The sequence below is a fragment of the Rhinopithecus roxellana genome, chromosome 9, assembly GCF_007565055.1.
Source record: "Rhinopithecus roxellana isolate Shanxi Qingling chromosome 9, ASM756505v1, whole genome shotgun sequence".
Taxonomy (NCBI): domain Eukaryota; kingdom Metazoa; phylum Chordata; class Mammalia; order Primates; family Cercopithecidae; genus Rhinopithecus; species Rhinopithecus roxellana.
The window spans coordinates 48,537,294-48,553,403 of NC_044557.1; the positions used below are offsets into that span (position 1 = coordinate 48,537,294).

Genomic DNA, 16,110 nt, shown 5'->3' on the forward strand with positions numbered 1-16,110 from the left:
TGACCTCGTGATCCGCCCGTCTCGGCTTCCCAAAGTGCTGGGATTACAGGCTTGAGCCACCGCGCCCGGCCAAAAATAATCATTAGTTCTAAATTTCAAATTCCACTGATATCATAAGTTATACAAAAGCACTTTGCTATTCACACATTTAACATTGTCTATATGGGAATGGACAACTCTTGATTACTATAGTTAAATTGTCAGTTTTATGAATTACTTCCTATACAAATGACCTCCTCTGCCCTGCACGTGTAGTTTTGTTGTTTTATTTTGTTTTGTTTTGTTTTTGTTTTTGAGATGGAGTCTCACTTTGTCACCCAAGCTGGAGTGCAGTGGCGAGATCTCAGCTCACTGCAACCTCCACACCCTGGGTTCAAGTGATTCTCCTGCCTCAGCCTCCTGAGTAACTGAGATTACAGGCATACACCACCACACCCAGGTAATTTTTTCATATTTTTAGTAGAGACAGGGTTTCACCATGTTGGCCACCCTGGTTTCAAACTCCTGACCTAAAATGATCCACCCGCCTCGGCCTCCCAAAGTGCTAGGATTACAGGCGTGAGCCACTGCACCCAGCCAAGTGTAGCATTTTTAAATACAAACAAGCATATGATAAAGAATTTATAAGGAGGCTGCAAAAGGTCAGAAAAATTGTACAAACCTATTTCAACACGGAGTTTTCTTGAGTCTTTTTATTACTTTCACATTTCCTGCAGAAAGCTAAAAGTTCATTAGCAACAGTGCATAAAAGAAATAATAGTAAGGTGGTGTAATCACTAAGGAGCTGAATCACTGAGGAGCTGAATCACAGCATCTCTTAAAACGCTGGATTACCTCAGTGCTGATCAGTGGAAAACCAAAAAGGATAAGAAGGATGACAAACACTTTTGAGCTCTGAATGAAGAGGATACTGCCTTGCTGAAAAATCATGGTCAGAGCACTTATTCTAGGGAGATTAAGCAGGTTGAGAATGACATTCAACAACTTAAGAAAATTATCTAAGTAGTATTAAAGAGTCTGACACTAGTCTGGCCACCACCAGCACTCTGGGATTTGGCTGCAAGTAAGCAAATGCTCCAGGGTGAACAATGTTTACAGGTTGCAAGGTGTAGAAAGATAGTAAATGCTAATTCTGAGAACTCAAAATACATTGTCAGTGTGTAGCAGATTGCTAAGTTTGTGGTGGACCTCAGTGATCTACTGACATTGAAGCAGGGATGAAATTTGATGTTAATTAAATTCATATTCCCATGCTTTCTAAGATTGACCCAAGAATTACCATGATGCCAGTGGAGTAAAAACCTGATGTCATATACAGCGATGTTGGTGGCTGTAGGGAACAGATTGAGAAATTGTAAGTAGTTGAAACCCCACTACTTCATCCAGAGAGATTTGTTAACCTTGGCATGGAGCCTCCCAAGAGTGTGCTCTTTGGTCCACTAGGTACAGGCAAGACACTCTGTGCTCAGGTGGTTGCTAAATGGGACTTATGTTTGCTTCATCGAGTTACTGGATATGAACTTTTACAGAAATATACCTGCAAAGGGGCTGGAATGGTTCATAAGCTCTTCCCAATGGCCAGAACAAGAAATGCCTGCCTTATCTTCTTTGATGAAACTGATGCTATTGGAAGAGCTCAGTTTGATGATGGTGCTGGAGGTGACAATGAAGTACAGAGAAAAAATGTGTGAACTAATTCATCAGTTGGATGGCTTTGATCATCAAGGCAATATTAAGTGCTGATGGCCACTAACAGACCTGATACTTTGGATTCAGCACTGATGAAGCTGGGGAAATTGGATAGAAAGATTGAATTTAGTTTACCTGATCTAGAGGGTCAGACTCACATCTTTAAGATTCATACTTGTTCAATGGATGTTGAAAGATACCAGATTTGCATGGTTAGCATAACTACATCCAAACACCACTGGGGCTGAGATTAGAAGCTTTTGTGTAGAAGCTGGGTTTTGTTGTTTTGTTGTTTGTTTTTGTTTGTTTTTGTTTTTGAGAATGAGTCTCACTCTGTCTCCCAGGCTGGTGTGCAGTGGCATGATCCCGGCTCACTGCAACCTCCGCCTCCCGGGTTCAAGCGATTTTCCTGCCACAGCCTCCTGAGTAGCTGGGATTATGGGCATGTGCCACCACACCCAGCTAGTTTTGTATATTTAGTAGAGACGGGGTTTCACTGGGTTAGCAAGGCTGATCTCAAACTCCCGACCTCAGGTGATCTGCCCACTTCAGCCTCCCAAAGTGCTGGGATTACAGGTGTGAGCCACCATGCCTGGCCAAAGCTGGTATGTTTTTGACCAGAGTATGGTTAAAAATTGCTACTGAGGATTGCTTGGAAGACATAAATAAGATCATTAACTATTACGCCAAATTCAGCACTACTCACTGCTAACATGACACAATGGAGCCCTGAAGGCTTTCAAATGAAAACACATCTTTTCATTGGAATCCAAACCTTTGATAGAGTTGTTACTAACCACTTCACAAAAAAAAGGCTTCAATATTATAAGATAATAATAATAATAGTAATTGTCATTTACTGAATATGTGATACTTGTGCCAAGTTAATGTGCTGGCCATTTATATTTATTTGATAAATATTTATTGAGTACCCACTATGAATTAGGATAAGGAAGATGATCACTGCCTTCAAGGAGCATATAATCAAATATAAAGAGACATGCCCAAGGCATGATAAGGAGACTCAATGGAAATTATGAAAGCACAGACTAGCCTGAGGTAAAGTTTTCTGGAAAAGTTTATGATTGAGCTCCATATTAAAGAAATTATAAGATTTGCATTTGAAGATGAAGAGAAATGACATCCTAAGCAAAGAAGTTGTGTGGACAAAAGCATTGATGAGAAAATACTATCTGTGTTCAAGGAACTACAAAGAAGTTAGTATTTGACAGGTCAGAACTGACAAGACCTGAGACTGGAAAGGTATTCAGAGTTAAAATCATGTAAGAATTGGCATGACATTTTAAGGTACTCAAACTTTTTCCTATAGGTGAGAAAAGTCAATCAGGACTTTGAAATGCCATACATGTAAGGTATACATACCTTACATACATGTCAGGGTACAGTTTATATTTCTGAGGATGTATTAGTTCAGGCTGCCCTGTCAAATTGTCATAGATTGGAAAGTTTAAGCAACAGCAATTTATTTTTTGCACAGTTTAGGAGGTAGAGAAGTCAATCATCAAGGGGCTGTCAAAGCAGGTTTTACCTGAGGCCTCCTCTTGGCTGATAGGCAGTCCGCCATCTTGCTGCGTGCTCACGTGACTTCTTTATTGGGGCAAAGAGAGAGCAAGCTCTCTGGTGTCTTTCCTTATGAAGGCACTAATCCTTTTATCAGGATTCTACCCTCATGACCTCATCTATCTCTCATTACCTCCCAAAGGCCCCATTTCCAAATACAGTCACATTGGAGGCTAGAGTTTTGACATGTGAATGTATTGAGATACAAACATTGAGTCCATAACAGGGGAGAAGGAAAGAAAGAAAAGAGCAGCTGTGAGGTGAAATCAGTGGGTTTGAGTGGTCAATTGATTGACTGATTGTAGCTCAGAGAGAAGATACAATCTACTTTTTTCTGTACCCATTGTAACCCATCAACTCTATGCCACCAGGTGAGGCTACTGCACTAGTCTTCATCCTGGTTCCCTTCCTGCTCTTTACCCAACCCCCACCATCGTCTCCACTACCAGCCCTCATTCCACCATCCTCCTCAGCACTACTCAGTTCCTTTCTAGTATCTGATTCTCTCCCAATTCAGGACATTTGCACATTCTAGTGGAGAAAATAGGTAAGTGTACAAATAAATGCAACTCAATATGCTAAGTACTACTGAATGACAGAAGTTACTAATGGTACTATAGTCAGTTCTGTTATAAATATGACATACGTGTTCCTGAAAAATTATCACACCATGTAGAATTAGACAATTAAAAAAACACAGGGATACTGGTAAAATGGGCTGGAGTTGAACATTCAAAAATTTTGTGACTGCCATATTTTTAAAAATAAGAACGTAATGAAAATGGTAATGTTTTTGTGTGTGTGAATAGTTAAGAAACACGTAAATGATACAATAATGTGGGTATTTTTACCATAAATTCTGGTTTGCCTTTGGAAGTGGATATTAAAAGAGTTGCAGCTTGCAAATTATTAGGAAGTAGGAGGACGGTGAGCTGAAATCAGAGGAAAGGTTGTATTAGGTGCAGATAGGTGTGGCTTATAAAACACCCAGTGAATGGAGAGAGCTGGTGCATGTTTGTGGTATGTGTGGATTAGGGTACATTTTGTGTATCCCCACTTAGCTTGGACACAGCTGGTGCAGTTTTTTGCATTCCCCTCATGTTTCTCATGGAGGAAATCATGCATAAGCAACCTTAATTTTTTTCTTTATATCAATTTCTTTAGAACAACTTTACGTTTTCAAAACAAGCATTATAGCAGAACTGACAATAATTGTGCCTTGAACAGTTGGAAAAAGCATCGCAAAACTGGCAAAGTAAACTGAGCCCCCTAACATGAAAAGCTATGTATCAGCAGAAAAGAGGAAAGGGAACTAGGCCAAGGAAGCAACATGCATAGAGGAGATCAAGTGTGAAAGAGAACATCATGTTTGGCAAACTGCCAGCATGTTATTTTGCTATATTAATACATCATATTGTTTGTTTGTTTGTTTGTTTTGAGACTGGGTCCAGCTCTGTCACCCAGGCTGGAGTACAATGGTGCAATCTCAGCTGACTGCAACCTCTGCCTGCTGGGTTCAAGCAATTCTCCTGCCTCAGCCTCCTGAGTGGTTGGGATTGCAGGGGCACGCCACCAGACCCAGCTAATTTTTGTATTTTTAGTAAAGACCAGGTTTCACCATGTTGGCCAGGCTAGTCTCAAACTCCTGACCTCAAATGATCCTCCCATCTTGGCCTCCCAAAGTGCTGTGGTGGTTATAGGCATGAACCACCACACTCAGCCATTACTTCATGTTTTTAAAAGTTATTTTGAACTTTTATTATTTTCATCATCCTAAATGTTATAAATCACTTCCTTTTCCAACATTTGATTCTTTATTTCTCATTTCCTCCAATGATGGGAAAAATAATTTGCCTTCATTTGATGTCTAGAATCTTCATTTTATATATGTGCCTTTATTTTTGTGTAATCCACCTAATAACATGGCAACATTGTAAAAATTTCAAATACTTTCATTCTAACTGAATTAACTTTGCCTTGATGATAAATATTACAAATGGTCTTTCCATGTTAGAAAATAAATATATTTCACATACTTTGAAATGACAAAAATGGCAGCTTCATGTATTCTAATCCAGGGGTAATCATGTTTTCATTTTTTTGTGTTCTGATATATTACAAACTTGATGGCTTAATGTTAATTAGAATTTTTAATTCAGCCAAAGAAATATTGTTCCTTGAGGTTTAATGTAACCTATTCTATTTCAAATTAACAAAATATAAAATGTATTCTTATATTACATGGATTCATTAAATCAATTAATTGCTTATTAAATTCCTACCATATGGATAAAATGATCTTAGGGTCTACAAATCTATTTCATTTCATTTCACGTCTTATAATTTCCAGTGTTCCCTCTTGTTGAGTATTGGTATATCTGTACTCAGAAGACTCTTGATAGAAGCACATTGAATGGGAAAAAATACCCAAGTGAAAACAACACTATTATTTCACTCAACTGATTAGGTTAATTGATTTCCTGATAGACATAGGCCTTACTCCACATGGATGATCAAATTTATTATAGTTTCTGATCCTTTGAGGACACTGAAATCTAAGGTTTATAGTAACTTACTGCTTTATATAGACAAGTATCTTGGTTAACTCAGTTACTTGAAACACAGAAAATTAATAATTAAAAAAATGTGTTGCATAATTGACAAAAATCACTGAACCTATTCAAACTACTTGTAGTACATTGAATGTTTTAGGGTTCTATGAAGTACTTTACAGAAGTTTTCTAAAAACTTACTTTCTGCAAAAATTCTATACTTTTTTTTTGTTTGGGGTATTCATTCACTTTCTCACTACATCTTGAAGACAGTGTGTCATTGAAATTGCTAAGATAGTTAATGTAATGACTTACAATGCAAACTCTGTTAGGTAAATCCTTTGATTCTTATTTTTATTTCTCATGATCTCATCTACCTTTTTGCTCAGTTCATTTTTTGGGCACTTTACAGATAGAAATAATATGAGTAAGATAATATATTCATAATCAGTTAATACTACTCTTTTGGGGGATAAATAAAAGAAAAAGAATTTAAATGGACAAATGGACATTCAAAGTATTTCATTTATTTAATTCCTCCCCCAACTGCCACTGATGAACTAAGCTTCTTCTCTATCCCTCATAGTTTTTTTCTTCTTTAACTTCAGAATGCATATTTGTAATATGAAACAATTCTAGATAAGACTTGCCTTTCTGTGTTAAATATGTAATATTCATCAGTATAGAATTTATTTGGAAGAGTCCTTGGAATTCTATAATCTAGAATGTTAGGTGACAAAATAACAAGATACAAATAAATGCAAATATGTATCCAATAAGATGATTTCAAAATATACTACAATGTTCTGAGTACTTGAAACAGCATGATGCTGGCATAAAAACAGATATATAGATCAAAGGAACAAAAGAGAGAACCCAGAAATACAACCACACATATTTGGTCAATTAAAGTGTGCCAAGAACACACAATGGGGAAAGGATATTCACTTCAGTAAGTGTTACTGGGAAAACTGGACATCTTAATACAGCAGAAGAAAAAAACTTGATTTTTGTCTTACCCTGTACACAAAAATCAAGTCAAAATTGATTAAAGATTTAAACATAAGACCTGAAACTGTAAAAATACTAGAAACACACTTAGGGAAAAAGCTTTTTTTACATTAATCTGGGCAATGATTTTTTTTTTTTTCTATAACCCCAAAAGCACAGGCAACAAGAGTAAAAGTAGAAAAACAGGGTTGCATCAAACGAAGAAGCTTCTTCACAGCAAAGGAAACAATCATGGATTGAATAGGCAACCTATGAAATGGGAAAAGATATTTGCAAACAATACATCAGAAAATGGGTTAATACCTAAAATACATAAGAAACTCAATAGCGAACAACAAATAATCTGATTAAGAAATGGTCAAAGGGATGTCAAAAGACATTTCTCAAGAGAAGACATACAAAGGGCCAACAGGTATATGAAAAAACTTTTCAACGTCGCTAATGATCAGGGAAATGCAAATCCAAACTGCAATAAGATATTAACTCATACACTATTAGACTGACTCATATGCATTAGACTATTATCAAAAAGACAAAAGATAGCAAGTGTCATCAAGTGTAGAGAAAAAAGACCTTTTACACTGTTGTTGTGAATATAAATTGGTACAGCCATGATGGAACAGTATTGAGGTTCCCCAAAAAATTAAATCTAGAACTGCTACATCCTCCAGCAATTACACTACTTGTTGTATATTGAAAGGAAATGAAATCAGCATGTGTAAATATCATCACTCCTATGTTCCTTGTAGCATTATTCACAATATCCAAGATATGAAATCAACCTAAGTTTCCGTCAGCAAACGAATCGATAAAGAAAATGTGGCACATATAAATTCAGTGGAATATTATTTAGCCTTAAAAAATTGAGGAAATCCTGTCTTTTATAACCACATGGAAGTATTTAGAGGACATCATGCTAAATTAAATAAGCCAGGCACAGAAAGACAAATACTACATGATATCATTTACATGAGGAATCTAAAAAAGTCAAACCCATAAAAGCAGATAATAGGATGGTAGTTGGCAGGGGCTGAGGAATGGGAGAAATGGGAAGATGTTGGTCAAAGAGTATAAAGTTGCAGTTTTGCGGGATGAATAAGTCTGGGAGACTTAACCTACAGAATGGTGGCTATAGATAGTGCTGCGAGAGTAGACCTTAAATGGTCTTATCATTAAATGGTCTTATCACACAAAAATGGTGATGGACATGTTAAGTGGCTTCATTATGGTAATCATTTCTTAATTTACATGTATATCAAAACAGACAATTATAAATTGTAAATATATACAATTTTTATCTGTTAATTATATTTCAATAAAGATAGAAAAATTTAAAAACAAAAAATATTTAAAAAGAAATTTATAATGTAAAAACTATTGCTTTTAATAAAATTATCTGTTTCTCACATGCAAATAACATATAAATAGAAACCCGTCTTTAAACACATGCACACATATGTTCATTGCGGCACTATTCACAATAGCAAAAACTTGGAATCAACCCAAATGTCCATCAGTGACAGACTGGATTAAGAAAATGTGGCACATATACACCATGGAATACTATGCAGCCATAAAAAAGGATGAGTTTGTGTCCTTTGTAGGGATGTGGATGCAGCTGGAAACCATCATTCTCAGCAAACTATCACAAGAACAGAAAACCAAACACCGCACGTTCTCACTCATAGGTGGGAACTGAACAATGAGATCACTTGGACTCGGGAAGGGGAACATCACACACCGGGGCCTATTATGGAGAGGGGGGAGGGGGGAGGGATTGCATTGGGAGTTATACCAGATGTAAAGGACGAGTTGATGGGTGCTGATGAGTTGATGGGTGCAGTACACCAACATGGCATGAGTATACATATGTAACAAACCTGCACGTTATGCACATGTACCCTAAAACTTAAAGTATAATAATAATAATTTAAAAAGACAGATAATAAAATCATAAATGACACTCAACAATATATAATTTATAATAAAGTTAATAATTCAGAGCAAGAAAAAAAGAAATCTGTCTTTAAGTCTTATAGCAAAATATTAAATATTTTAAATCAGAAAATTGAAGAGAAGAAAGTGGTTGATAAATTCTAAAGCTGGATTATGAGGACCCAGAATTTGGAGATATCAGTGATATCATTCATTAATTTACATTTTAAAATAAATTTATCAGTGAAGCAAAGTTATAGAAATGTAATTGTATAGGTGGAAAATGACATAACTACTTTCAAATGGTGGAATTGCTAATATTTTTTTATCTTTGTAAGACTGATTTTTGAGATTAAAAGAAAAAGAAATCTAGCATCTCCAGGCATTTTATAGTAATAACATTTTCCAGGCAAGTCAAAGCACTGTTTGGAGAATTTCCACATGGCTGGCATTTATTAAACCTAAAAGTTAAAATTACTTTCTTCAGTTTTATTAGACTACAAACATTTTCTATTGTTTGTCAGGATCACTTTATATGGGATCTAGAAATGATAAATGGGCTGTGATGAACTCTCCTGAAGGAAAGCCAAAGGGACTTTGGTTTCTGTCATATATAAAATATGGCATTCTGGTTTACAAGGAGGTTGTTTTGTCCACAGATCACTCTTGAGATAGAATCTGGGGCATTCTGGCCATCTCTGGCTATTTACAAGTATAGATTATATTTCAATTCTCTAAATGTTTTTTTTTTTCATTATTAAGTAGTTGAAATGACAGTGAATTGAGAAAGATTCAAAAGAAAAGACTAAGACTTCCAAATCATTATCTGATGATATTCCTAAGGAGGTAAGCACAGCCCCATTTAATTCAAGAAAGAGCAAATGAGCACCTTCTAAACCACACACATTGGGTTTTCCTTCCCCTCCCCTCATATCTTGAATAGAAGTGGTAAGGCCTATAGAAGATGGATTCCTGGGGTGCTAGGAAAGCAATAGGAAAGAGTGAGTCTACTGGAGGAAAGGCAGGAAAGGGATATTCCAGGTAGATAGAAAGCACATGCAAAAGAAGTGATACTAAAATCACTGGAGTGAAAAAATATAGTCCAACTTTCTCATGTGCATAGATAACAAAAATCCTAAACAAGAGCAAAATATTAGCAAATCAAATGCAGTGATTCATAAAAAGTATAAAACATCATGATCACATTGGATTTATTCTAGAAATGCAGATATGGTAAAACATTTAAAAATATACTAAAATATGTCACAATGAGAAAAAAATACATCAGTAAATATATTTGACCAAATTCAATATCCAATCATGATTTACAAAAAAAACCCTTTGGAAAATTAGAATAGAAGGAATGTCTTTAATGTAACACGTTTCTGAAAATAGAAAAACATGCACATGAGTAAAATCATGCTTAGCAATGAATTATTGAAACTTTATGTCTTGAAATGAAGAGTGAGAAAAAGATGCACATTCACATCACTTATATTTAGTATTACACTGGATGTTATAGCCACTGAAGACAGAAATAAAAACCATCCCTATTTATAGATAACTTGATTGAATATACAGAAAATCAAAAACAATATGGACGGCTCAGTTAGTTAAGCAATTCCAGAAGGTCAATATACAAAGTCATTTTTCATTCTATGTACCAGCAATAGCAATCAAACATAGAATATGAAATTTTAAAGGGGTATCACTTAGAATAGCTTTTACACATCTAATGTTTCAGCATAAATCTAATGGAATGTGTGTAAGACCACTACCCTGAAACTTGCAAAACCTGTTCATGGATTTGAAGACCTAAAATATAATTTCTTACAAATTAATCTATAGATTTTATGAAATATCTATTTCAACATATATCTGGTATGAATCCTTCTGCTGCAGGAACTGAAAAGCTAAATATGTAGCCTTATTTTCCATGTGTATGTTGTAACAGGTACAGCACAGTTCAGGATCTGGATATTTTCCAAATACTTGCGTCTTGTTGGTTGTAGCAATGACAGTGATGGCAGAGTATCTGGATGGGTCAATGTAATCACAAGAATCCTTCTACTAAAGAGGAAGGAGAATCAAAGTAAGAAAAGGGAGACATGGTAATGGATCCATGAAGTGGAGTGATGTACTAAGTTGAAGGAAGAAGCCATGAGCCAAGGATGGTAGGTAGCCTCTAGAAGTTAGAAAAGGCAAACAAAGAAATTATCTCCTGAAATCAATCTTCATAAGTAACATAGCCCAACCCATACCTTATTTTAAATGTCTAACTTCCAAGACCATCAGAGTAAGTTTGTGTTGTTTTAAATGATCAAATTTGTGGTAATTTGTTAAAGCAACAACAGAAAACTAATACACTCATTCGATTCATAAATATTTGTAGGGCAACTAATATATCTCAGACACTGGCTGGCTTCTGGGGATAAAGTATTAGCCCATTCTCACACTGCTAAAAAGTGCCTGAGACTGCAATTTATAAAGCAAAGAGGTTTAAATGACTTACAGTTTCACATAGCTGGGGAGGCCTCACAAAACTTATAATCATGGCAGAAGGGGAAGCAAACACATCCTTCTTCACATGATGGCAGGAAGGAGAAGTGTCAAGCAAAGGGGGAAAAGCCCATTATAGAACCAACAGATCCCATGAGAACTCACTCACTATCACAAGAACATCATGGAGATAACTGCCCCCATGATTCAATTACCTTCCACTGGGTCTCTCCCACAACATGTGGACATTATGGGAAAAACAATTGAAGGTGAGATTTGAGTGGGGACAGAGCCAAACCATATTAATATAATACATGAAAACTTGAAGAGGAAAGAATATTTTCAGACTCATTTTATGAGGCCAGCATTACTCTGATACCAACACCTGTCCAGGGCACTACAAGAAAAAAAAAATTACTGATGAACATAGTTGTAAAAATTATCAACAAAATAGAAGCAAATAAAATTCAACAGCATTTTAAAAGAATCAGTGATCATGATCAAGTAGAATTTATCCCTGGGATATAAGAATCATTCAAATATGTAAATCAATAAATGTGATTCACCATATTAACATAATGAAGGAGAAAAACCATATGATCATCTCAGAGTTGAAGAAAAATACATTTTACAAAATTTAACATTCTTTCATGGTTACAAAAAAAACTCTCAACAAATTAGGTATAAAACTAATGTACCTCAACACAATAAAGGCCATATGTGAGGAACCCAAAGCTAACATTTAACCAATGGAGGAAAGTTGAAAGTTCTTCTATGATTAGGAACAAGATCCCCACTCTCTCCACTTCTATGCAACATAGCACTGGAAGTCCTAGCCAAAGCAACTGGGTAAGACAAAGAAATAAAAGGCATCCAAATTGTAAAGGAGGAGTTGAATTTTCTCTGTTTGCAGATGATATGATCTTATATAGAGAGATCCTAAAGACTCCACCAAAAATCTGATTCGTATCAGTCCATTAGAACTGATAAATTCAATAAAGTTGCAGGATACAAAATCAACATGCCAAGATCACTAGTGTTTCTATTCATAACGAACTATTGGGAAAAAAAGATTAAGAAAACAATCTCATTTACAATAGCATCATAAAAAACATATCCATGAGTAAATTTAAGCAAGGAGGTGAAACACCTGTATACTGAGAACTATAAAAAGGGATGAAAGAAATTGTAGAAGACACAAATAAATAGAAAAATACCTGTGTTTATAGATTAAAAGAATTAGTATTTTTTAAATGACTACTCAAAGCAATCTGTTGAGTCAATAAAATACTCACCATAATTCCAACGACATTCTCCACAGAAATACAGAAAGCAATCCTAAAATATGTATGGAACCACAAAAGACCTTCAGTAGCCAAGGTAATCTTGAACAAAAAGAACACAGCTGGAAGCATCATACTACCGAACTTTAAAATATATTACAAAGCTATAGTAGTCAAAGTGGCATGGTACTGACATTTGCCAATAAATTATTGTTTTATGATATGTTCTAACCAGAAACACTGGAATAGGCTGTTTTTGTGTATGTTGTATTTGATATGTATTTTGAACAGCTATGTGGGTATATCCGGTAATAATAGCTAATACTATACTTGTCATTCTTCTAAGCACTTTTTATGTATTGAGTCATTTAATTCGTATAACAGTCCTGTAAATATATAATACGTGAGGAAACATTTATAGATGAAGAAACTGTGGTACGAAAATATGAAGTAACTCGACCAAGTTCACACAGCTGACAAATGGCAAAACTAGGATTTAAATAAAGCAAGATGGTGTTGTTCAAGAACCAAAGGTGTTAAACCATCACAATTGTAATGCCTATAGAATTTAAACAGAGTTCTACACAGGTATTTGGTCTACAAATATAAATTTAGTAAGGAAACTAAAAAAACAATGGCATAGAAGCCAATAAATGGATTTTTCAGAAAATTATCAGATATTAACTAATATCAAGAAGAATTAGGATTAACCAGAAATGCCTTGATTTGGTATTTTTATTATAAAAGTTTTCTTTTTTCCATTTTCTGAAGCCATATTTATTAATCACTATTTCTTGATAATGTGTCAGGTCTACACGTATGTTTCAGCAGTTTATTTTTATTTTCAGTAATTTTTTAAGCTGTCGCTAATCTGTTCATGTCACGGGCACCAACTCACATCTCAGCTTACATTTTTATAATATCCTCTAAGACATAAATAATTTATTCTGCTTCTGCGGAAAATTTCCAAAATGTCATGCCCCATGATCTGCATGGAATTAATTCTTGTCATATATTTATTGATATATTACAGGGCCTTCTATCACCACTGACTGCCACTTTTCAAAACTAGAACCATTATTTCAAGTGTCAGGGTACTGGTTACATTCATTCTCTTTGATAGAAACAGATATTTTAACTGGTAGTTTTATTGAAATGTTATTTTTGAAAACTTTATGAATCACATATCTATTATAAGCAAAATTTTAAGATTAAGATGATGGCTATTTTATCTTTATCCCCTTCTATCTTGGACAAGTATACACTTAGTATTTGTTGCAAGAAGCAATGAGGTATAGAATTCTATTTACTAATTATTGTTTTCTTAATCTGAGTAATGAGAAATTGTTTGCACTATGATTACAAATTGGTAGCAAACTTAGCAAAAAAAAAAGCATGTATCAACATCATTTGTTGAACACCAATTATGTATCATCATCATCCTGTTCTTAGATCAACATAGTCCACTGAACTTTCTACTGCCCTCAGTAATTCTCTCACTAATGCTTAATTATTGTTACCCATGGCTCCATTCTTTAAACACTCCTAATACAGCATTCATTCACTCAGCCTCAGAGAAGAGTGGACTACTCATTGTCAAGGGCCGTTTTTCAATACACTGTCATAGCACCACAAATCTGCTATGAACAGGATGATAAATCAAATGAATGAATATATTCTGTAAGTTTGTGATCACCTGATTAGTGTCTGTATTCCCCAATAAAATAAAAGCTATACAAACAATCATGTCTGTTTTTACTTAGCATTACATCAACCAGATGACATAATTTAAGTGCACAAGTATACTATTAAAAAACTGAAGTTAAATTCATTTAATTTAAATGAGGGATCATATGTTAAATCCTAAATGTTATAATAAAAAATGGTTAATCTTATCCAGATGGGAACATAACTATTTATGCTACTGAAAACACATGTGATCATCAACCCAAGAAAAAGGCAACCACAAAACAGAAATTTTTTTCCTCATTGAATCAAGATTAGGTAGTCACAAGCTGAAATCTTCGTTCCTTCTTTGTTATCCTATTTTCCTACAAACATTTCTTTAAATGGTCTTAGAAGTTGGGAGCCAAAGGTTTTTAAAATTGAATAATCACCTTTTCACATGCTTTATTTGTGTTCAGATTTTGTGAATCCTCTAATGACTCATTTAAGTATTTATTGCGCTCTCCAGGTGAGCTTTCTATAGCTTTTCAAGGCATGATTTAAAAATAATATAAGATTTTGTGTTTGCCAAAATTTTAAAGTTTTGAAAATAAAATGTGAGACTCTTTTTTTCCTACCATAATTTCTGTTTCTGTATCTAAGGCCGTTTAAGTAAACATCTAAAAATGGTTTTATAATGGTAAGAGAATCATGAATTTCATTTACATATTTACTATTCACATACTGCTGTGCTGGTAATGGCAAATGCAGAGTTTATTCAAATAGTTCTATTTGAAAACATATAAGAGGTCAAAGAATATCCAGGTGGTTCTGAGCCCTTTAGCAGACACAAATACACACAAAATGAGGATTGGAGATGGATTTCTGAAATGCCCTTGGGCTATGTAATGCTAAATTATACCTGAAAATTCATTCTATTCAACTCAGCAGGCTGAAGTAGCTCATCAATGTGGTGTAATTATAACTAAATAGGAACAGGAAAGGAATTAGGAGGACAGGATTGCTGTGTATAATACTTTTGTAGACAGGCTGAAATGAATTCTATTAATGTATAATATTTTATGCACATTTTAAATTGGAAATAATTAGAAATTTTGGGGTAAAAATGTTGATATTATTCTTAGAAACAAAAATATGCTGAATATGATCCATAAATCAAAATTGATATTTTTTAAAGTCCATAAAGAATTACATATCATAGTATTGGTTTTTGTCTATTTTAAGCATTATATTTTTAAACTATGAACAAATCTTCTTAATGTCTAGACCAACATTTTCAAAATAGATTGGTTATGTGTGTGTATGGGCACCTAATTTTCTGATATAATGTTATCTCCTTTTAATTGGAAATTTGTTCTGGGTCATTCTAACCTACTTGATTATTTTCCCTGAAGAACATTTTCCAAATCCATAATGGACCTTAGATTAGTGCAAATATATCATTTCAGTGGACTTCATGCACTGATTAGGCTTTACTGGAATATGTTTAGAATCACAATATATGCACCTCTAGAATTATTTTTAACTTTTAAGTTCAGGAGTGAAAGTGCAGTTTTGTTATACAGGTAAACTTGTGGCATGGGGGTTTGCTGTACAGATTATTTCATCACCCAGTTATTAAGCCTAGTACCTACTAGTTATTTTTTCTGATCTTCTCTCTTCTCCCAGTCTCCACCCTCCAAAGACCCTAGTGTCTGTTTTCCCCCTCTATGTGTCCATATGTTCTCATCATTTAGCTCCCACTTACAAGGGAGAACACACTACTCTTTATCTGGAGTATGAGGATAGGTAAGTATCAGAATGTATTCTCTATTGAAATCTCACATATCAAATATATTCTCCCATTGTCTGACACTTTAAAAGCATGTATATTT

The 16,110-nt window shown here is 34.6% G+C and overlaps 1 protein-coding gene and 1 pseudogene across 21 annotated transcripts in view; both read left to right on the top strand.

Annotated features, from left to right (window-relative positions):
• LOC115899702 overlaps nucleotides 1-2,401 on the top strand; it is a 90,220-nt pseudogene extending 87,819 nt beyond the window's left edge.
• The window catches only part of RALYL (RALY RNA binding protein like), a 737,403-nt gene that overhangs the window by 508,017 nt on the left and 213,276 nt on the right, over nucleotides 1-16,110 (top strand). The window lies entirely within an intron of this gene.